At 43.1% G+C, this 22,959-nt stretch overlaps 1 pseudogene; it reads left to right on the forward strand.

Moving 5' to 3' along the window:
• Positions 1-22,959, forward strand: part of LOC139367804 (plasma membrane calcium-transporting ATPase 3-like) — a 146,251-nt pseudogene that overhangs the window by 15,838 nt on the left and 107,454 nt on the right.

Raw genomic sequence — 22,959 nt, forward strand, 5'->3', positions numbered from 1 at the left:
TAGATAACACTGTAGGTAACCAGGACAATGATCTGAAGGTAGATAACACTGTAGGTAACCAGGCCAATGATCTGACGGTAGATAACACTGTAGGTAACCAGGCCAATGATCTGAAGGTAGATAACACTGTAGGTAACCAGGACAATGATCTGAAGGTAAACTCAGCAAAAAAAGAAACGTCCTCTCACAGTCAACTGCGTTTATTTTCAGCAAACTTAATATGTAAATATGTGAATGAACATAACAAGATTCAACAACTGAGACATAAACTGAACAAGTTCCACAGACATGTGACTAACAGACATGGAATAATGTGTCCCTGAACAAAGGGGGGTCAAAATCAAAAGTAACAGTCAGTATTTGGTGTGGCCACCAGCTGCATTAAGTATTGCAGTGCATCTCCTCCTCATGGACTGCACCAGATTTGCCAGTTATTGCTGTGAGATGTTACCCCACTCTTCCACCAAGGCACCTGCAAGTTCCCGGACATTTCTGGGGGGAATGGCCCTAGCCCTCACCCTCTGATCCAACAGGTCCCAGACGTGCTCAATGGGATTGAGATCCGGGCTCTTCACTGGCCATGGCAGAACACTGACCTTCCTGTCTTGCAGGAAATCATGCACAGAATGAGCAGTATGGCTGGTGGCATTGTCATGCTGGAGGGTCATGTCAGGATGAGCCTGCAGGAAGGGTACCACATGAGGGAGGAGGAAGTCTTCCCTGTAACGCACAGCGTTGTTGAGATTGCCTGCAATGACAACAAGCTCAATCCGATGATGCTGTGACACACCGCCACAGACTATGACAGACCCTCCACCTCCAAATCGATCCAGAGTACAGGCCTCGGTGTAACGCTCATTCCTTCGACAATAAACGCAAATCCAACCATCACCCCTGGTGAGACAAAACCGCGACACTTCAGTGAAGAGCACTTTTTGCCAGTCCTGTCTGGTCCAGCAACGGTGGGTTTGTGCCCATAGGCAACGCAGTTGCCGGTGATGTCTGGTGTGGACCTGCCTTACAACAAGCCTACAAGCCCTCAGTCCAGACTCTAACAGCCTATTGTGGACAGTCTGACCACTGATGGAGGGATTGTGCATTCCTGATATAACTCAGGCAGTAGTTGTTGCCATCCTGTACCTGTCCCGCAGGTGTGATGTTCTGATGTATCGATCCTGTGCAGGTGTTGTTACACGTGGTCTGACACTGAGAAGACGATCAGCTGTCCGTCCTGTCTCCCTGTTGAGCTGTCTTAGGCGTTTTTCAGAGTCAGTAGAAAGGCCTCTTTAGTGTCCTAGGTTTTCATAACTGTGACCTAAATTGCCTACCGTCTGTAAGCTGTTAGTGTCTTAACGACCATTTCACAGGTTCATGTTCATTAACTGTTTATGGTTCATTGAACAAGCATGGGAAACAGTGTTTAAACCCTTTACCATGAAGATCTGTTATTTGGAATTATACAAATTATCTTAGAAAGACAGGGTCCTGGGAAAGGGACGTTTCTTTTTTTGCAGTTGAGATAATACTGTAGGTAAAATATATTCAAACTCAGGGTTTTCACAATTCCTGACATTTAATCCTATTAAAAATTCTGTCTTAGGTCAGTTAGGATCACCACTTTATTTTAAGAATGTGAAATGTCAGAATAATAGTAGAGAGAATGATTTATTTCAGCTTTTATTTCTTTCATCACATTCCCAGTGGGTCAGAAGTGTACATACACTCAATTGGTATTTGGTAGCATTGCCTTTAAATTGTTCAACTTGGGTCAAACATTTCAGGTAGCCTTCCACAAGCTTCCCACTATAAGTTGGGTGAATTTTGGCCCATTCCTCCTGACAGAGCTGGGGTAAATGAGTCAAGTTGGTAAGCCTCCTTGCTCACACACACTTTTTCAGTTCTGCCCTCAAACTTCCTATAGGATGAGGTCAGGGCTTTGTGACAGCCACTCCAATACCTTGACTATGTTGTCCTTAAGCCATTTTGCCACAACTTTGGAAGTATGCTTAGGGTCATTGTCCATTTGGAAGACCCATTTGCGACCAAGCTTTACTTTCCTGACTGATGTCTTGAGATGTTGCTTCAATAAATCCACATAATTTTCCTCCCTCATGATGCCATCTATTTTGTGAAGTGCACCAGTCCCTCCTGCAGCAAAGCACCCCCACAACATGATGCTGCCACCCCCGTGCTTCACGGTTGGGATGGTGTTCTTCGGCTTGCAAGACTCCCCCTTTTTCCTCCAAACACAACGATGGTCATTATGGCCAAACAGATCTATTTTTGTTTCATCAGAACATTAGGACATTTCTCCAAAAAGTAGAATCTTTGTCCCCATGTGCAGTTGCAAACCTCAGTCTGGCTTTTTATGGTGGTTTTGAAGCAGTGGCTTCTTCCTTGCTGAGTGGCCTTTCAGGTTATGTCGATATAAGACTCATTGTACTATGGATATAGATACTTTTGTACCATTTTCTGGAATTTTCCAAGCTCTTTAAAAGCACAGTCAACTTAGTGTATGTAAACTTCTGACCCACTGGAATTGTGATACAGTGAATTATAAGTGAAATAATCTGTCTGTAAACAATTGTTCGAAAAATTACTTCTGTCATGCACAAAGTAGATGTCCTAACCGACTTGCCAAAACTATAGTTCGTTAACAAGACATTTGTGAAGTGGTTGAAAAATGAGTTTTAATGACAACAACCTAAGTGAATGTAAACTTCTGACTTCAACTGTATACTTTATATATTGTATCTGTACCTATGTGTATAACATTATGTACTGTATGTATTGTATGCTTTCTATAGGGGACCTGTTGCCAGCGGATGGAATCCTGATCCAGGGAAATGACCTGAAGATTGATGAGAGTTCTCTGACTGGGGAATCAGACCACGTTGGGAAGACTGTGGACAAAGACCCTATGCTGCTCTCTGGTGGGTGTGTCTGTGTATTGCAACATTGTCACATGTACAGTGAAATGCCTTTCTCGCTCCAACTCCAACAATGCAGTAATCAATAGCAATGTAATACTAAAAATAGCAAGGAAGAACAGAAAAATATAAGTAATAATAATAAGAGATGTGAAATGCACAATTAATTAAGTAACTATGTACAGGATGTATTTTAAAAGTCAGTTCCAATACCATATTAACAATGTACAGGGATACTGGAGTGTTGGAGGTAGATATGTATAGGGGTAAGGGGATACTGGAGTGATGGAGGTAGATATGTATAGGGGTAAGGGGATACTGTGGAGTGATGGAGGTAGATATATATAGGGGGAAGGGGATACTGTGGAGTGATGGAGGTAGATATGTATAGGGTGAAGGAGACAGGGATACTGGAGTGATGGAGGTAGATATATATATATATAGGGGGAAGGGGACAGGGATACTGGAGTGATGGAGGTAGATATATATATAGGGGGAAGGGGACAGGGATACTGGAGTGAGGGAGGTAGGTATGTATAGGGGGAAGGAGACAGGGATACTGGAGTGATGGAGGTAGATATGTATAAGGGGATACTGGAGTGATGGAGGTAGATGTGTATAGGGGGAAGGGGACAGGGATACTGGAGTGATGGAGGTAGATATGTATAGGGGGAAGGAGACAGGGATACTGGAGTGAGGGAGGTAGGTATGTATAGGGGGAAGGAGACAGGGATACTGGAGTGATGGAGGTAGATATGTATAGGGGGAAGGAGACAGGGATACTGGAGTGATGGAGGTAGATATGTATAAGGGTAAGGGGATACTGGAGTGATGGAGGTAGATGTGTATAGGGGGAAGGGGACAGGGATACTGGAGTGATGGAGGTAGATATATATAGGGGGAAGGTGACAGGGATACTGGAGTGATGGAGGTATATGTATATAGGGGGAAGGGGACAGGGATACGGGAGTGATGGAGGTAGATATGTATAGGGGGAAGGTGACAGGGATACTGTGGAGTGATGGAGGTAGATATATATAGGGGGAAGGGGACAGGGATACTGGAGTGATGGAGGTAGATATATATAGGGGGAAGGGGACAGGGATACTGGAGTGATGGAGGTAGATATGTATAGGGGGAAGGAGACAGGGATACTGGAGTGAGGGAGGTAGGTATGTATAGGGGGAAGGAGACAGGGATACTGGAGTGATGGAGGTAGATATGTATAAGGGTAAGGGGATACTGGAGTGATGGAGGTAGATGTGTATAGGGGGAAGGGGACAGGGATACTGGAGTGATGGAGGTAGAGCAGCAGTGTGTGTGTGTGTGTGTGTGTGTGTGTGTGTGTGTGTGTGTGTGTGTGTGTGTGTGTGTGTGTGTGTGTGTGTGTGTGTGTGTGTGTGTGTGTGTGTGTGTGTGTGTGTGTGTGTGTGTGTGTGTGTGTGTGTGTGTGTGTGTGTGTGTGGAGTCAGCATACAGTGGCTTGCGAAAGTATTCACCCCCCTTGGCATTGTTCCTATTTTGTTGCCTTACAACCTGGAATTAAAATAGATTTTGGGGGGGGTTGAATCATTTAATTTAGAAAACATGCCTACCACTGAAGACGCAAAATGTTTTTTTTATAGTGAAACATACAAGAAATAAGCCAAAAAAACAGAAACTTGAGCATGTGTAACTTTTCATCCCCCCAAAGTCCATACTTTGTAGAGCCACCTTATGCAGCAATTACAGCTGCAAGTCTCTTTGGGTAAGTCTCTATAAGCTTGGCACATCTAGCCACTGGGACTTCTGCCCATTCTTCAAGGCAAAACTGCTCCAGGTCCTTCAAGTTGGATGGGTTCTGCTGGTGTACAGCAATCTTTAAGTCATACCACAGATTCTCAATTAGATTGAGGTCTGGGCTTTAACTAGGCCATTCCAAGACATTTAAATGTTTCCCCCTTAAACCACTCGAGTGTTGCTTTAGCAGTATGATTAGGGTGATCGTCCTGCTGGAAGGTGAACCTCCATTCCAGCTTAAATCCCTCAAGAATTTCCCTGTATTTAGCGGCATTCGTCATTCCTCCAATTCTTACCTGTTTCCCAGTCCCTTACGATGAAAAACATCCCCACAGCATGATGCTGCCACCATCATGCTTCACTGTGGGGATGGTGTTCTCAGGATGATGAGAGGTGTTGGGTTTGTGCCAGACATAGCGTTTTCATTGATGGCCAAAAAGCTACATTTTAGTCTCATCTGACTTCCATATGTTTGGGGAGTCTCCCACATGCCTTTTGGCAAACACCAAAAATGTTTGCTTATTTTTTCTTTAAGCAAGGTCTTTTTTCTGGCCACTCTTCTGTAAAGCCCAGCTCTGTGGAGTGTACGGCTTAAAGTGGTCCTATGGACAGATACTCCAATCTCCACTGTGGAGCTTTGCAGCTCCTTCTGGGTTATCTTTGGTCTCTTTGTTGCCTCTCTGATGCCCTCCTTGCCTGGTCCATGAGTTTTGATGGGCAGCCCTCTCTTGGCAGGTTTGTTGTGATGCCATATTCTTTCCATTTTTTAATAATGGAATTAATGGTGCTCCGTGCGATGTTCAACGTTTCGGATAAAACAAAATTATAACCCAACCCTGATCTGTACTTCTCCACAACTTTGTCCCTGACCTGTTTGGAGAGCTCCTTGGTCTTCATGGTGCCAGTTGCTTGGTGGTGCTCCTTGCTTAGTGGTGTTGCAGACTCTGGGGCCTTTCAGAACAGGTGTATATATACTGAGATCATGTGACACTTAGATTGCACACAGGTGGACTTTATTTAACTAATTATGTGACTTCTGAACGTAATTGGTTGCACCAGATCTTATTTAGGGGCTTCATAACAAAGGGGGGGGAATTCATATGCACACACCACTTTTCCGTTTTAATTTGTTCTTAACATTTTTAAACAAGTTATTTTTTTCATTTCACTTCACCAATTTGGACTATTTTGTGTATGTCCATTACATTAAATCAAATAAAAATCAATTTAAATTACAGGTTGTAATGCAACAAAATAGGAAAAACGCCAAGGGGGATGAATACTTTTGCAAGGCACTGTAAATGCATGTGCATATTATGTGTGAGTGAGCAAATTATGGAGTGAGTGTTTGTGTGAGTGTGTAGGGCCCTGTGAGTCTGCATAGAGACAGTGCAAAAATAAGAATAAAATACAGGTCAACTCAGATAGTCTGTAACCATTTTGTTAGCTTTTTAGCAGTCTTATGACTTGGCGGATATAAGCTGTTCAGGATCTTGTTGGTGTCAGACTATATGCAACGGTACCACTTGCCATGCGGAAGCAGAAAGAACAGTCATTGGCTTGGGTGGCTGGACTCTTCAGCAATTTATAGGGCCTTCCTTTCAAACTGCCTGGTATAGAGGTCTTGGATGGCAGGAAGCTCGGACCTAGTGATGTAGCGGGCTGTCCGCACCACCATCTGCTATTGAGGGCGGTGTTATTGCCAAGCAGTGATGCATCCAGTCAAGATGCTTTCAATTGTACAGCTGTAGAACTTATTGAGAATTTAAGGGCCCATGACAAACCTTTTCAACCTCCTGAGTGGGATGAGGCACTGTCGCGCCTCCTTCATGACTGTCACGCCTCCTTCATGACTCTCGCGCCTCCTTCATGACTGTCGCGCCTCCTTCATGACTGTCGCGCCTCCTTCATGACTGTCGCGCCTCCTTCTTGACTGTCGCGCCTCCTTCATGACTGTCGCGCCTCCTTCATGACTGTTGCGCCTCCTTCATGACTGTCGTGCCTCCTTCATGACTGTCGCGCCTCCTTCATGACTGTCGCGCCTCCTTCATGACTGTCGCGCCTCCTTCATGACTGTAGCAAGATGTCGCCAATAGACATGCTCACCTGGTTCCTGGCTCCTGGCTCCAAAGCAACGTTGCAGTATCTTTTTTTGTGTGTGTGTTATTTCCAGAAAGTGTTTTTTGCAGTATTACTTACAGATGGAAATACCTTTTGGATATCAGAGCAGCGGTGACTCACCAGCATTTCGAACAGAAATGCGACTTTCCTAAATTTGTTTGTATCCCCCAAGGTGATTTCACTTAAACCAAAATAGTTATTCAGAGTGAACTTTAATTCTAACTCAGGAAGCGTGCAAACCATCCACCACTTCCGAGTATATTACTCGCTAATGTGCAATTCCTGGACAATACAGTAGATGAGCTCAGAGCGAGGATCTCCTTCCAGAGAGACATAAGGGACAGTAACAGCTTCTGTTTCATTGAATCATGGCTCTCTCCAGATATACTGTCCCCATCCATAAAGCCAGCTGGGTTCTCAGTATATCTCGCAGACAGGAATAAAGAACTCTCTGGGGAAAAAGAAAGGAGCAGGTGTATGTTTCATAATTAACTACTCATGGTGTGATTGTGATGATGTACAGAAACTCAAGTCCTTTTGTTCTCCTGACCTAAAATACCTCACAATCAAATGCTGACCATATTATAATTATATTGTATTGTAATACCTCCCGAGAGAATTATCTTTGGTCATCGTCACAGCCGTGTATATTCCCCCCTCAAGCCTAAACCACAACAGCTCTCAAGGAACTACACTGGACTTTGTGCAAACTGGAAACCGTATATCCTGAGGCTTCAATATAGCAAATCTGAGGAAAACGCTGCCGAAGTTTTACCAACACATTACCTGTGCTACTCGTGCATCAAATACTCTCAACCATTGTTACTCCCCATTCCGGGATGGCTACAAGGCCCTCCCCCGCCATCCCTTCAGCAAATCAGATCACACCTCCCTTTTGCTCCTCCCTTCCTATAGGCAGAAACTCAAACATGAAGTACCTGTGGTAAGGACTGCTGGTCTGACCAATCCGAGTCCATGCTTCAAGATTATTTTGATCATGCAGACTGGCATATGTTCCGGGTTGCCTCTGAGACTACATTGTCGTATACACTGACACCGTGGCGAGTTAATCAGGAAGTGCATAGGGGATATCGATCCAACCGTGACCATTAAAATCTATCCAAACCAAAAAATTTGCATTTGTGAAAAATTGAAAGCGCGAACCACCACTCTTAATCACGGCAAGGTGACTTGGAATATGGTTGAGTAGAAACAGTCCAGTTTTTCTGTAAATGTAAGGGAGTCAAACAGGCAAAATGAAACAGTCCAGTTATGCTGTAAGGGAATCAAACAGGCAAACCGTCAGTACAGGGACAAGGTGGAGTTGCCAAGCAACAGCTCAGACATGAGACGTATGTGGTAAGACACCAACGTCTTGCTATCAGACAAGCTAAACTTCTTTACCCACTTCAAGGAAAACAAAGTACCACCACCGCGGCAGAGGACTGTGACCTCTCGTTCTCCCGTGTCCGACATGAGTACGACATTTAAGTAAGACGTTAACCCTCGCAAGGCTGCCGGCCCAGCCGGACAAGACGGCATCCCTTGCCTCACAGCATGCGCAGAAGAGCATGTGCAGACCAGCTGGCTGGAGTGTTTACGGAGATATTCAATCTCTCCCTATCCCAGACTGCTGTCCTCACTTGCTTCAAGATGTCCACCATTGTTTCTGTACCCAAGAAAGCAAAGGTACCTGAGCTAAATGACTATCGCTCGTGCTTTGAGAGGCTAGTTAAGGATCATATCACCTCCACCTTACCTGACACCCTAGACCCACTGCGATTTGCATAGCACCACCATAGATCCACGGCTGACGCAATCGCCATGGCACTTTACACTGCCCTATCCCATCTGGACAAGAAAAATACCTATGTAAGAATGCTGTTCACTGACTACAGCTCAGCATTCAACACCATAATACCTTCCAAGCTGATCCTTAAGCTCGGGGCCCTGGGTCTGAAACCCGTCATGTGCATCTGGGTCCTGGACTTCATGACAGGCCGCCACCAGTTGGTAAAGGTAGGCAACAAAACCTCCACTATGCTGATCCTCAAATCAATCGTCAAGTTTGCAGACGACACAACAGTGGTAGACCTGATTTCCTACAATGATGAGTCAGCCTACAGGGAGGAGATGAAGGGCCCTGGCAGAGTGGTGCCAGGAAAATAACCTGTCTCTCAACTTCAACAAAGTGAAATAGCTGATCGTGGTCTTCAGGAGACAACAGAGGGAGCCAGTCTATGTCGATGGGGCCTCAGTGGAGAAGGTTAAAAGCTTAAAATTCATCCTCAGGAGGCTGAAGAAATGTGTCTTGGCCCTTAAGACCCTCACAAACTTTTACAGATGCACCATTGAGAGCATTCTATCTGGCTGTATCACCGCCTGGTATGGCAACAGCACTGTCCGCAAGCACAGGGCTCTCCAGAGGGTGAGGGGGGTCTACGCAATGCATCACCGTTGTCACACTGCCTGCCCTCCAGGACACCTACTGCACTCGGTGTCACAGGATGGCCAACAATACGACCTCAGCCACCGGAGCCACTGCCTCTCCACTGTCACCCCGCTACCATCCAGAAGTACAGGAGCATCAAAGGACCGAGAAACAGCTTCTATCTTTTATTTCACCTTTATTTAACCAGGTAGGTTAGTTAAGTTCTCATTTACAACTGCGACCTGGAAGTTGCGTCTCCCTACCAACCAACTGCGACCTATCTCAAGGCCATCCGACTTTTAAATAGTCACCACTAGCCGGCCTCTGCCCAGTACCCTGCCCTGAACTTTAGTCACTGTCACTAACTGACCACCACCTGGTTACTCAACCCTGCACCTTAGAGACCGCTGCTCTATGTACATAGTCATGGAACGCTGGTCACTTTAGTAATGTTTACATACTGTTTTAACCATTTACCCATAAGACGATCAGAGGTCCTCCGAAGTATTATCAAGTGACTGTTTATTAGCCAGTAGAATGGAGGGATGATCAGAGGTCCTCCATCTTATTATCTAGTGACTGTACATTAGCCAGTAGAATGGAGGGACGATCAGAGGTCCTCCATCTTATTATCTAGTGACTGTACATTAGCCAGTAGAATGGAGGGACGATCAGAGGTCCATCTTATTATCAAGTGACTGTTTATTAGCCAGTAGAATGGGGGGACGATCAGAGGTCCATCTTATTATCTAGTGACTGTACATTAGCCAGTAGAATGGAGGGATGATCAGAGGTCCTCCATCTTATTATCTAGTGACTGTACATTAGCCAGTAGAATGGAGGGATGATCAGAGGTCCTCCATCTTATTATCTAGTGACTGTACATTAGTAAGTAGAATGGAGGGACGATCAGAGGTCCATCTTATTATCTAGTGACTGTTTATTAGCCAGTAGAATGGAGGGACGATCAGAGGTCCTCCATCTTATTATCTAGTGACTGTACATTAGCCAGTAGAATGGAGGGACGATCAGAGGTCCATCTTATTATCAAGTGACTGTTTATTAGCCAGTAGAATGGGGGGACGATCAGAGGTCCATCTTATTATCTAGTGACTGTACATTCGCCAGTAGAATGGAGGGATGATCAGAGGTCCTCCATCTTATTATCTAGTGACTGTACATTAGTCAGTAGAATGGAGGGACGATCAGAGGTCCATCTTATTATCTAGTGACTGTACATTAGCCAGTAGAATGGAGGGACGATCAGAGGTCCTCCATATTATTATCTAGTGACTGTACATTAACCATTAGAATGGAGGGACGATCAGAGGTCCATCTTATTATCTAGTGACTGTTTATTAGCCAGTAGAATGGAGGGACGATCAGAGGTCCTCCATCTTATTATCTAGTGACTGTACATTAGCCAGTAGAATGGAGGGACGATCAGAGGTCCATCTTATTATCTAGTGACTGTTTATTAGCCAGTAGAATGGAGGGACGATCAGAGGTTCATCTTATTATCTAGTGACTGTTTATTAGCCAGTAGAATGGAACGACGATCAGAGGCCCTCCATCTTATTATCAAGTGACTGTTTATTAGCCAGTAGAATGGAGGGATGATCAGAGGTCCATCCTATTATCTAGTGACTGTTTATTAGCCAGTAGAATGGAGGGACGATCAGAGGTCCTCCATCTTATTATCTAGTGACTGTACATTAGCCAGTAGAATGGAGGGACGATCAGAGGTCCATCTTATTATCAAGTGACTGTTTATTAGCCAGTAGAATGGAGGGATGATCAGAGGTCCATCTTATTATCAAGTGACTGTTTATTAGCCAGTAGAATGGAGGGATGATCAGAGGTCCATCCTATTATCTAGTGACTGTTTATTAGCCAGTAGAATGGAGGGATGATCAGAGGTCCATCTTATTATCTAGTGACTGTTTATTAGCCAGTAGAATGGAGGGACGATCAGAGGTCCTCCATCTTATTATCTAGTGACTGTACATTAGCCAGTAGAATGGAGGGACGATCAGAGGTCCTCCATCTTATTATCTAGTGACTGTACATTAGCCAGTAGAATGGAGGGACGATCAGAGGTCCATCTTATTATCAAGTGACTGTTTATTAGCCAGTAGAATGGGGGGACGATCAGAGGTCCATCTTATTATCTAGTGACTGTACATTAGCCAGTAGAATGGAGGGATGATCAGAGGTCCTCCATCTTATTATCTAGTGACTGTACATTAGCCAGTAGAATGGAGGGATGATCAGAGGTCCTCCATCTTATTATCTAGTGACTGTACATTAGTAAGTAGAATGGAGGGACGATCAGAGGTCCATCTTATTATCTAGTGACTGTACATTAGCCAGTAGAATGGAGGGACGATCAGAGGTCCTCCATATTATTATCTAGTGACTGTACATTAACCATTAGAATGGAGGGACGATCAGAGGTCCATCTTATTATCTAGTGACTGTTTATTAGCCAGTAGAATGGAGGGACGATCAGAGGTCCATCTTATTATCAAGTGACTGTTTATTAGCCAGTAGAATGGGGGGACGATCAGAGGTCCATCTTATTATCTAGTGACTGTACATTAGCCAGTAGAATGGAGGGATGATCAGAGGTCCTCCATCTTATCTAGTGACTGTACATTAGCCAGTAGAATGGAGGGATGATCAGAGGTCCTCCATCTTATTATCTAGTGACTGTACATTAGTCAGTAGAATGGAGGGACGATCAGAGGTCCATCTTATTATCTAGTGACTGTACATTAGCCAGTAGAATGGAGGGATGATCAGAGGTCCTCCATCTTATTATCTAGTGACTGTACATTAGCCAGTAGAAAGGAGGGATGATCAGAGGTCCTTTATCTTATTATCTAGTGACTGTACATTAGTAAGTAGAATGGAGGGACGATCAGAGGTCCATCTTATTATCTAGTGACTGTACATTAGCCAGTAGAATGGAGGGACGATCAGAGGTCCTCCATCTTATTATCTAGTGACTGTACATTAGCCAGTAGAATGGAGGGACGATCAGAGGTCCATCTTATTATCAAGTGACTGTTTATTAGCCAGTAGAATGGAGGGATGATCAGAGGTCCATCTTATTATCAAGTGACTGTTTATTAGCCAGTAGAATGGAGGGATGATCAGAGGTCCATCCTATTATCTAGTGACTGTTTATTAGCCAGTAGAATGGAGGGATGATCAGAGGTCCATCTTATTATCTAGTGACTGTTTATTAGCCAGTAGAATGGAGGGACGATCAGAGGTCCTCCATCTTATTATCTAGTGACTGTACATTAGCCAGTAGAATGGAGGGACGATCAGAGGTCCTCCATCTTATTATCTAGTGACTGTACATTAGCCAGTAGAATGGAGGGACGATCAGAGGTCCATCTTATTATCAAGTGACTGTTTATTAGCCAGTAGAATGGGGGGACGATCAGAGGTCCATCTTATTATCTAGTGACTGTACATTAGCCAGTAGAATGGAGGGATGATCAGAGGTCCTCCATCTTATTATCTAGTGACTGTACATTAGCCAGTAGAATGGAGGGATGATCAGAGGTCCTCCATCTTATTATCTAGTGACTGTACATTAGTAAGTAGAATGGAGGGACGATCAGAGGTCCATCTTATTATCTAGTGACTGTACATTAGCCAGTAGAATGGAGGGACGATCAGAGGTCCTCCATCTTATTATCTAGTGACTGTACATTAGTCAGTAGAATGGAGGGACGATCAGAGGTCCATCTTATTATCTAGTGACTGTACATTAGCCAGTAGAATGGAGGGATGATCAGAGGTCCTCCATCTTATTATCTAGTGACTGTACATTAGCCAGTAGAAAGGAGGGATGATCAGAGGTCCTTTATCTTATTATCTAGTGACTGTACATTAGTAAGTAGAATGGAGGGACGATCAGAGGTCCATCTTATTATCTAGTGACTGTACATTAGCCAGTAGAATGGAGGGACGATCAGAGGTCCATCTTATTATCTAGTGACTGTTTATTAGCCAGTAGAATGGAGGGACGATCAGAGGTCCATCTTATTATCAAGTGACTGTTTATTAGCCAGTAGAATGGGGGGACGATCAGAGGTCCATCTTATTATCTAGTGACTGTACATTAGCCAGTAGAATGGAGGGATGATCAGAGGTCCTCCATCTTATTATCTAGTGACTGTACATTAGCCAGTAGAATGGAGGGACGATCAGAGGTCCTCCATATTATTATCTAGTGACTGTACATTAACCATTAGAATGGAGGGACGATCAGAGGTCCATCTTATTATCTAGTGACTGTTTATTAGCCAGTAGAATGGAGGGACGATCAGAGGTCCTCCATCTTATTATCTAGTGACTGTACATTAGCCAGTAGAATGGAGGGACGATCAGAGGTCCATCTTATTATCAAGTGACTGTTTATTAGCCAGTAGAATGGAGGGATGATCAGAGGTCCATCCTATTATCTAGTGACTGTTTATTAGCCAGTAGAATGGAGGGATGATCAGAGGTCCATCTTATTATCTAGTGACTGTACATTAGCCAGTAGAATGGAGGGATGATCAGAGGTCCTCCATCTTATTATCTAGTGACTGTACATTAGCCAGTAGAAAGGAGGGATGATCAGAGGTCCTTTATCTTATTATCTAGTGACTGTACATTAGTAAGTAGAATGGAGGGACGATCAGAGGTCCATCTTATTATCTAGTGACTGTACATTAGCCAGTAGAATGGAGGGACGATCAGAGGTCCATCTTATTATCTAGTGACTGTTTATTAGCCAGTAGAATGGAGGGACGATCAGAGGTCCATCTTATTATCAAGTGACTGTTTATTAGCCAGTAGAATGGGGGGACGATCAGAGGTCCATCTTATTATCTAGTGACTGTACATTAGCCAGTAGAATGGAGGGATGATCAGAGGTCCTCCATCTTATTATCTAGTGACTGTACATTAGCCAGTAGAATGGAGGGACGATCAGAGGTCCTCCATATTATTATCTAGTGACTGTACATTAACCATTAGAATGGAGGGACGATCAGAGGTCCATCTTATTATCTAGTGACTGTTTATTAGCCAGTAGAATGGAGGGACGATCAGAGGTCCTCCATCTTATTATCTAGTGACTGTACATTAGCCAGTAGAATGGAGGGACGATCAGAGGTCCATCTTATTATCAAGTGACTGTTTATTAGCCAGTAGAATGGAGGGATGATCAGAGGTCCATCCTATTATCTAGTGACTGTTTATTAGCCAGTAGAATGGAGGGATGATCAGAGGTCCATCTTATTATCTAGTGACTATTTATTAGCCAGTAGAATGGAGGGACGATCAGAGGTCCATCCTATTATCAAGTGACTGTTTATTAGCCAGTAGAATGGAGGGATGATCAGAGGTCCATATTATTATCTAGTGACTGTACATTAACCATTAGAATGGAGGGACGATCAGAGGTCCTCCATCTTATTATCTAGTGACTGTTTATTAGCCAGTAGAATGGAGGGACGATCAGAGGTCCATCTTATTATCTAGTGACTGTTTATTAGCCAGTAGAATGGAGGGACGATCAGAGGTTCATCTTATTATCTAGTGACTGTTTATTAGCCAGTAGAATGGAACGACGATCAGAGGCCCTCCATCTTATTATCAAGTGACTGTTTATTAGCCAGTAGAATGGGGGGACGATCAGAGGTCCATCTTATTATCTAGTGACTGTACATTAGCCAGTAGAATGGAGGGATGATCAGAGGTCCTCCATCTTATTATCTAGTGACTGTACATTAGCCAGTAGAATGGAGGGATGATCAGAGGTCCTCCATCTTATTATCTAGTGACTGTACATTAGTCAGTAGAATGGAGGGACGATCAGAGGTCCATCTTATTATCTAGTGACTGTACATTAGCCAGTAGAATGGAGGGACGATCAGAGGTCCATCTTATTATCAAGTGACTGTTTATTAGCCAGTAGAATGGGGGGACGATCAGAGGTCCATCTTATTATCTAGTGACTGTACATTAGCCAGTAGAATGGAGGGATGATCAGAGGTCCTCCATCTTATTATCTAGTGACTGTACATTAGCCAGTAGAATGGAGGGATGATCAGAGGTCCTCCATCTTATTATCTAGTGACTGTACATTAGTCAGTAGAATGGAGGGACGATCAGAGGTCCATCTTATTATCTATTGACTGTACATTAGCCAGTAGAATGGAGGGACGATCAGAGGTCCTCCATATTATTATCTAGTGACTGTACATTAACCATTAGAATGGAGGGACGATCAGAGGTCCATCTTATTATCTAGTGACTGTTTATTAGCCAGTAGAATGGAGGGACGATCAGAGGTCCTCCATCTTATTATCTAGTGACTGTACATTAGCCAGTAGAATGGAGGGACGATCAGAGGTCCATCTTATTATCAAGTGACTGTTTATTAGCCAGTAGAATGGAGGGATGATCAGAGGTCCATCCTATTATCTAGTGACTGTTTATTAGCCAGTAGAATGGAGGGATGATCAGAGGTCCATCTTATTATCTAGTGACTATTTATTAGCCAGTAGAATGGAGGGACGATCAGAGGTCCATCCTATTATCTAGTGACTGTTTATTAGCCAGTAGAATGGAGGGATGATCAGAGGTCCATCTTATTATCAAGTGACTGTTTATTAGCCAGTAGAATGGAGGGATGATCAGAGGTCCATATTATTATCTAGTGACTGTACATTAACCATTAGAATGGAGGGACGATCAGAGGTCCTCCATCTTATTATCTAGTGACTGTTTATTAGCCAGTAGAATGGAGGGACGATCAGAGGTCCATCTTATTATCTAGTGACTGTTTATTAGACAGTAGAATGGAGGGACGATCAGAGGTCCTCCATCTTATTATCTAGTGACTGTACATTAGCCAGTAGAATGGAGGGACGATCAGAGGTCCATCTTATTATCTAGTGACTGTTTATTAGCCAGTAGAATGGAACGACGATCAGAGGCCCTCCATCTTATTATCAAGTGACTGTTTATTAGCCAGTAGAATGGGGGGACGATCAGAGGTCCATCTTATTATCTAGTGACTGTACATTAGCCAGTAGAATGGAGGGATGATCAGAGGTCCTCCATCTTATTATCTAGTGACTGTACATTAGCCAGTAGAATGGAGGGATGATCAGAGGTCCTCCATCTTATTATCTAGTGACTGTACATTAGTCAGTAGAATGGAGGGACGATCAGAGGTCCATCTTATTATCTAGTGACTGTACATTAGCCAGTAGAATGGAGGGACGATCAGAGGTCCATCTTATTATCAAGTGACTGTTTATTAGCCAGTAGAATGGGGGGACGATCAGAGGTCCATCTTATTATCTAGTGACTGTACATTAGCCAGTAGAATGGAGGGATGATCAGAGGTCCTCCATCTTATTATCTAGTGACTGTACATTAGTCAGTAGAATGGAGGGACGATCAGAGGTCCATCTTATTATCTAGTGACTGTACATTAGCCAGTAGAATGGAGGGACGATCAGAGGTCCATCTTATTATCAAGTGACTGTTTATTAGCCAGTAGAATGGGGGGACGATCAGAGGTCCATCTTATTATCTAGTGACTGTACATTAGCCAGTAGAATGGAGGGATGATCAGAGGTCCTCCATCTTATTATCTAGTGACTGTACATTAGCCAGTAGAATGGAGGGATGATCAGAGGTCCTCCATCTTATTATCTAGTGACTGTACATTAGTCAGTAGAATGGAGGGACGATCAGAGGTCCATCTTATTATCTATTGACTGTACATTAGCCAGTAGAATGGAGGGACGATCAGAGGTCCTCCATATTATTATCTAGTGACTGTACATTAACCATTAGAATGGAGGGACGATCAGAGGTCCATCTTATTATCTAGTGACTGTTTATTAGCCAGTAGAATGGAGGGACGATCAGAGGTCCTCCATCTTATTATCTAGTGACTGTACATTAGCCAGTAGAATGGAGGGACGATCAGAGGTCCATCTTATTATCAAGTGACTGTTTATTAGCCAGTAGAATGGAGGGATGATCAGAGGTCCATCCTATTATCTAGTGACTGTTTATTAGCCAGTAGAATGGAGGGATGATCAGAGGTCCATCTTATTATCTAGTGACTATTTATTAGCCAGTAGAATGGAGGGACGATCAGAGGTCCATCCTATTATCTAGTGACTGTTTATTAGCCAGTAGAATGGAGGGATGATCAGAGGTCCATCTTATTATCAAGTGACTGTTTATTAGCCAGTAGAATGGAGGGATGATCAGAGGTCCATATTATTATCTAGTGACTGTACATTAACCATTAGAATGGAGGGACGATCAGAGGTCCTCCATCTTATTATCTAGTGACTGTTTATTAGCCAGTAGAATGGAGGGACGATCAGAGGTCCATCTTATTATCTAGTGACTGTTTATTAGACAGTAGAATGGAGGGACGATCAGAGGTCCTCCATCTTATTATCTAGTGACTGTACATTAGCCAGTAGAATGGAGGGACGATCAGAGGTCCATCTTATTATCTAGTGACTGTTTATTAGCCAGTAGAATGGAACGACGATCAGAGGCCCTCCATCTTATTATCAAGTGACTGTTTATTAGCCAGTAGAATGGGGGGACGATCAGAGGTCCATCTTATTATCTAGTGACTGTACATTAGCCAGTAGAATGGAGGGATGATCAGAGGTCCTCCATCTTATTATCTAGTGACTGTACATTAGCCAGTAGAATGGAGGGATGATCAGAGGTCCTCCATCTTATTATCTAGTGACTGTACATTAGTCAGTAGAATGGAGGGACGATCAGAGGTCCATCTTATTATCTAGTGACTGTACATTAGCCAGTAGAATGGAGGGACGATCAGAGGTCCATCTTATTATCAAGTGACTGTTTATTAGCCAGTAGAATGGGGGGACGATCAGAGGTCCATCTTATTATCTAGTGACTGTACATTAGCCAGTAGAATGGAGGGATGATCAGAGGTCCTCCATCTTATTATCTAGTGACTGTACATTAGCCAGTAGAATGGAGGGATGATCAGAGGTCCTCCATCTTATTATCTAGTGACTGTACATTAGTCAGTAGAATGGAGGGACGATCAGAGGTCCATCTTATTATCTATTGACTGTACATTAGCCAGTAGAATGGAGGGACGATCAGAGGTCCTCCATATTATTATCTAGTGACTGTACATTAACCATTAGAATGGAGGGACGATCAGAGGTCCATCTTATTATCTAGTGACTGTTTATTAGCCAGTAGAATGGAGGGACGATCAGAGGTCCTCCATCTTATTATCTAGTGACTGTACATTAGCCAGTAGAATGGAGGGACGATCAGAGGTCCATCTTATTATCAAGTGACTGTTTATTAGCCAGTAGAATGGAGGGATGATCAGAGGTCCATCCTATTATCTAGTGACTGTTTATTAGCCAGTAGAATGGAGGGATGATCAGAGGTCCATCTTATTATCTAGTGACTATTTATTAGCCAGTAGAATGGAGGGACGATCAGAGGTCCATCCTATTATCTAGTGACTGTTTATTAGCCAGTAGAATGGAGGGATGATCAGAGGTCCATATTATTATCTAGTGACTATTTATTAGCCAGTAGAATGGAGGGACGATCAGAGGTCCATCCTATTATCAAGTGACTGTTTATTAGACAGTAGAATGGAGGGATGATCAGAGGTCCATATTATTATCTAGTGACTGTACATTAACCATTAGAATGGAGGGACGATCAGAGGTCCTCCATCTTATTATCTAGTGACTGTTTATTAGCCAGTAGAATGGAGGGACGATCAGAGGTCCATCTTATTATCTAGTGACTGTTTATTAGACAATAGAATGGAGGGACGATCAGAGGTCCTCCATCTTATTATCTAGTGACTGTACATTAGCCAGTAGAATGGAGGGACGATCAGAGGTCCATCTTATTATCTAGTGACTGTTTATTAGCCAGTAGAATGGAGGGACGATCAGAGGTTCATCTTATTATCTAGTGACTGTTTATTAGCCAGTAGAATGGAACGACGATCAGAGGCCCTCCATCTTATTATCAAGTGACTGTTTATTAGCCAGTAGAATGGGGGGACGATCAGAGGTCCATCTTATTATCTAGTGACTGTACATTAGCCAGTAGAATGGAGGGATGATCAGAGGTCCTCCATCTTATTATCTAGTGACTGTACATTAGCCAGTAGAATGGAGGGATGATCAGAGGTCCTCCATCTTATTATCTAGTGACTGTACATTAGTAAGTAGAATGGAGGGACGATCAGAGGTCCATCTTATTATCTAGTGACTGTACATTAGCCAGTAGAATGGAGGGACGATCAGAGGTCCTCCATATTATTATCTAGTGACTGTACATTAACCATTAGAATGGAGGGACGATCAGAGGTCCATCTTATTATCTAGTGACTGTTTATTAGCCAGTAGAATGGAGGGACGATCAGAGGTCCTCCATCTTATTATCAAGTGACTGTTTATTAGCCAGTAGAATGGGGGGACGATCAGAGGTCCATCTTATTATCTAGTGACTGTACATTAGCCAGTAGAATGGAGGGATGATCAGAGGTCCTCCATCTTATTATCTAGTGACTGTACATTAGCCAGTAGAATGGAGGGATGATCAGAGGTCCTCCATCTTATTATCTAGTGACTGTACATTAGTCAGTAGAATGGAGGGACGATCAGAGGTCCATCTTATTATCTAGTGACTGTACATTAGCCAGTAGAATGGAGGGACGATCAGAGGTCCTCCATATTATTATCTAGTGACTGTACATTAACCATTAGAATGGAGGGACGATCAGAGGTCCATCTTATTATCTAGTGACTGTTTATTAGCCAGTAGAATGGAGGGACGATCAGAGGTCCCCATCTTATTATCTAGTGACTGTACATTAGCCAGTAGAATCGAGGGACGATCAGAGGTCCATCTTATTATCTAGTGACTGTTTATTAGCCAGTAGAATGGAGGGACGATCAGAGGTTCATCTTATTATCTATTGACTGTTTATTAGCCAGTAGAATGGAACGACGATCAGAGGCCCTCCATCTTATTATCAAGTGACTGTTTATTAGCCAGTAGAATGGAGGGACGATCAGAGGTCCTCCATCTTATTATCTAGTGACTGTATATTAGCCAGTAGAATGGAGGGATGATCAGAGGTCCATCTTATTATTTAGTGACTGTTTATTAGCCAGTAGAATGGAGGGATGATCAGAGGTCCATCTTATTATCAAGTGACTGTTTATTAGCCAGTAGAATGGAGGGATGATCAGAGGTCCATCCTATTATCTAGTGACTGTTTATTAGCCAGTAGAATGGAGGGATGATCAGAGGTCCATCTTATTATCTAGTGACTGTTTATTAGCCAGTAGAATGGAGGGACGATCAGAGGTCCATCCTATTATCTAGTGACTGTTTATTAGCCAGTAGAATGGAGGGATGATCAGAGGTCCATCTTATTATCAAGTGACTGTTTATTAGCCAGTAGAATGGAGGGATGATCAGAGGTCCATCTTATTATCTAGTGACTGTTTATTAGCCAGTAGAATGGAGGGACGATCAGAGGTTCATCTTATTATCTAGTGACTGTTTATTAGCCAGTAGAATGGGGGGACGATCAGAGGTCCTCCATCGTATTATCTAGTGACTGTACATTAGCCAGTAGAATGGAGGGATGATCAGAGGTCCATATTATTATCTAGTGACTGTACATTAACCATTAGAATGGAGGGACGATCAGAGGTCCTCCATCTTATTATCTAGTGACTGTTTATTAGCCAGCAGAATGGAGGGACGATCAGAGGTCCATCTTATTATCTAGTGACTGTTTATTAGACAGTAGAATGGAGGGACGATCAGAGGTCCTCCATCTTATTATCTAGTGACTGTACATTAGCCAGTAGTATGGAGGGACGATCAGAGGTCCATCTTATTATCTAGTGACTGTTTATTAGCCAGTAGAATGGAGGGACGATCAGAGGTTCATCTTATTATCTAGTGACTGTTTATTAGCCAGTAGAATGGAACGACGATCAGAGGCCCTCCATCTTATTATCAAGTGACTGTTTATTTGCCAGTAGAATGGGGGGACGATCAGAGGTCCTCCATCGTATTATCTAATGACTGTACATTAGCCAGTAGAATGGAGGGATGATCAGAGGTCCTCCATCGTATTATCTAGTGACTGTACATTAGCCAGTAGAATGGAGGGATGATCAGAGGTCCATATTATTATCTAGTGACTGTACATTAACCAGTAGAATGGAGGGATGATCAGAGGTCCTTCTTATTATCAATTGACTGTACATTAGCCAGTAGAATGGAGGGACGATCAGAGGTCCTCCATCTTATTATCTAGTATCAGTCATCCAGTACAACGCCATCTTAATTCGTGTGTGTGTGTGTGTGTGTGTGTGTGTGTGTGTGTGTGTGTGTGTGTGTGTGTGTGTGTGTGTGTTTGGGGGGGTGGTTATATGAACATGTGTTTGTGCTTTGTGCACGTTTTTATATAATTTGTCATGTCCGTGTGTGTGTTTCTCTCTATAGGTACCCATGTGATGGAGGGTTCGGGTAGGATGCTGGTAACAGCTGTGGGGGTCAACTCTCAGACTGGCATCATCTTTACACTGTTGGGAGCCGGAGAGGGGGAGGAGGAAGAGGAGGAGGAGGATGACAAGAAGAAGAAGGGTAAGATGGAGTTAACAACTACATAGTATTTACATTCATTTGTAGCAAACATTGATTAATTGATTGATTTAATGATTAATTAATTGATTGATTAATGAAATGATTATCTCTCTCAGGGAAGCAGCCCGAAGTGATGGTGGAGAACAACCAGAATAAAGGTAACCTATCACAGACAGGGTCAGAGGTTGGAGGTCAGGGATCAGGTTGGGCTTACTTCGAAACTCCTGTGTGTGTCCTCCAGCCAAGAAGCAGGACGAGGCTGTAGCCATGGAGATGCAGCCTCTGAAGAGTGCAGAGGGAGGAGAGGTGGAGGAGAAGAAGAGAGGCAACACCACAAAGAAAGAGAAGAGTGTTCTACAGGGTAAACTCACCAAACTGGCTGTGCAGATTGGGAAAGCAGGTAGGATGTTCTCTAACTCTGTGTTTTATTATGTTTGGCCATACACATTTAATTTACTGTGGTTTATTCTGTTAGGCCATACACATTTAATTTACTGGTAGGATGTTCTCTAACTCTGTGTTTTATTATGTTAGGCCATACACATTTCATTTACTGTGGTTTATTCTGTTAGGCCATACACATTTAATTTACTGGTAGGATGTTCTCTAACTCTGTGTTTTATTATGTTAGGCCATACACATTTAATTTACTGGTAGGACGTTCTCTAACTCTGTGTTTTATTATGTTAGGCCATACACATTTAATTTACTGTGGTTTTTTGTTAGGCCATACACATTTAATTTACTGTGGTTTATTCTGTTAGGCCATACACATTTAATTTACTGGTAGGATGTTCTCTAACTCTGTGTTTTATTCTGTTAGGCCATACACATTTAATTTACTGGTAGGATGTTCTCTAACTCTGTGTTTTATTATGTTAGGCCATACACATTAAATTTACTGTGGTTTATTCTGTTAGGCCATACACATTTAATTTACTGGTAGGATGTTCT

This window comes from Oncorhynchus clarkii, chromosome 16 (assembly GCF_045791955.1).
Source record: "Oncorhynchus clarkii lewisi isolate Uvic-CL-2024 chromosome 16, UVic_Ocla_1.0, whole genome shotgun sequence".
Lineage (NCBI taxonomy): Eukaryota > Metazoa > Chordata > Actinopteri > Salmoniformes > Salmonidae > Oncorhynchus > Oncorhynchus clarkii.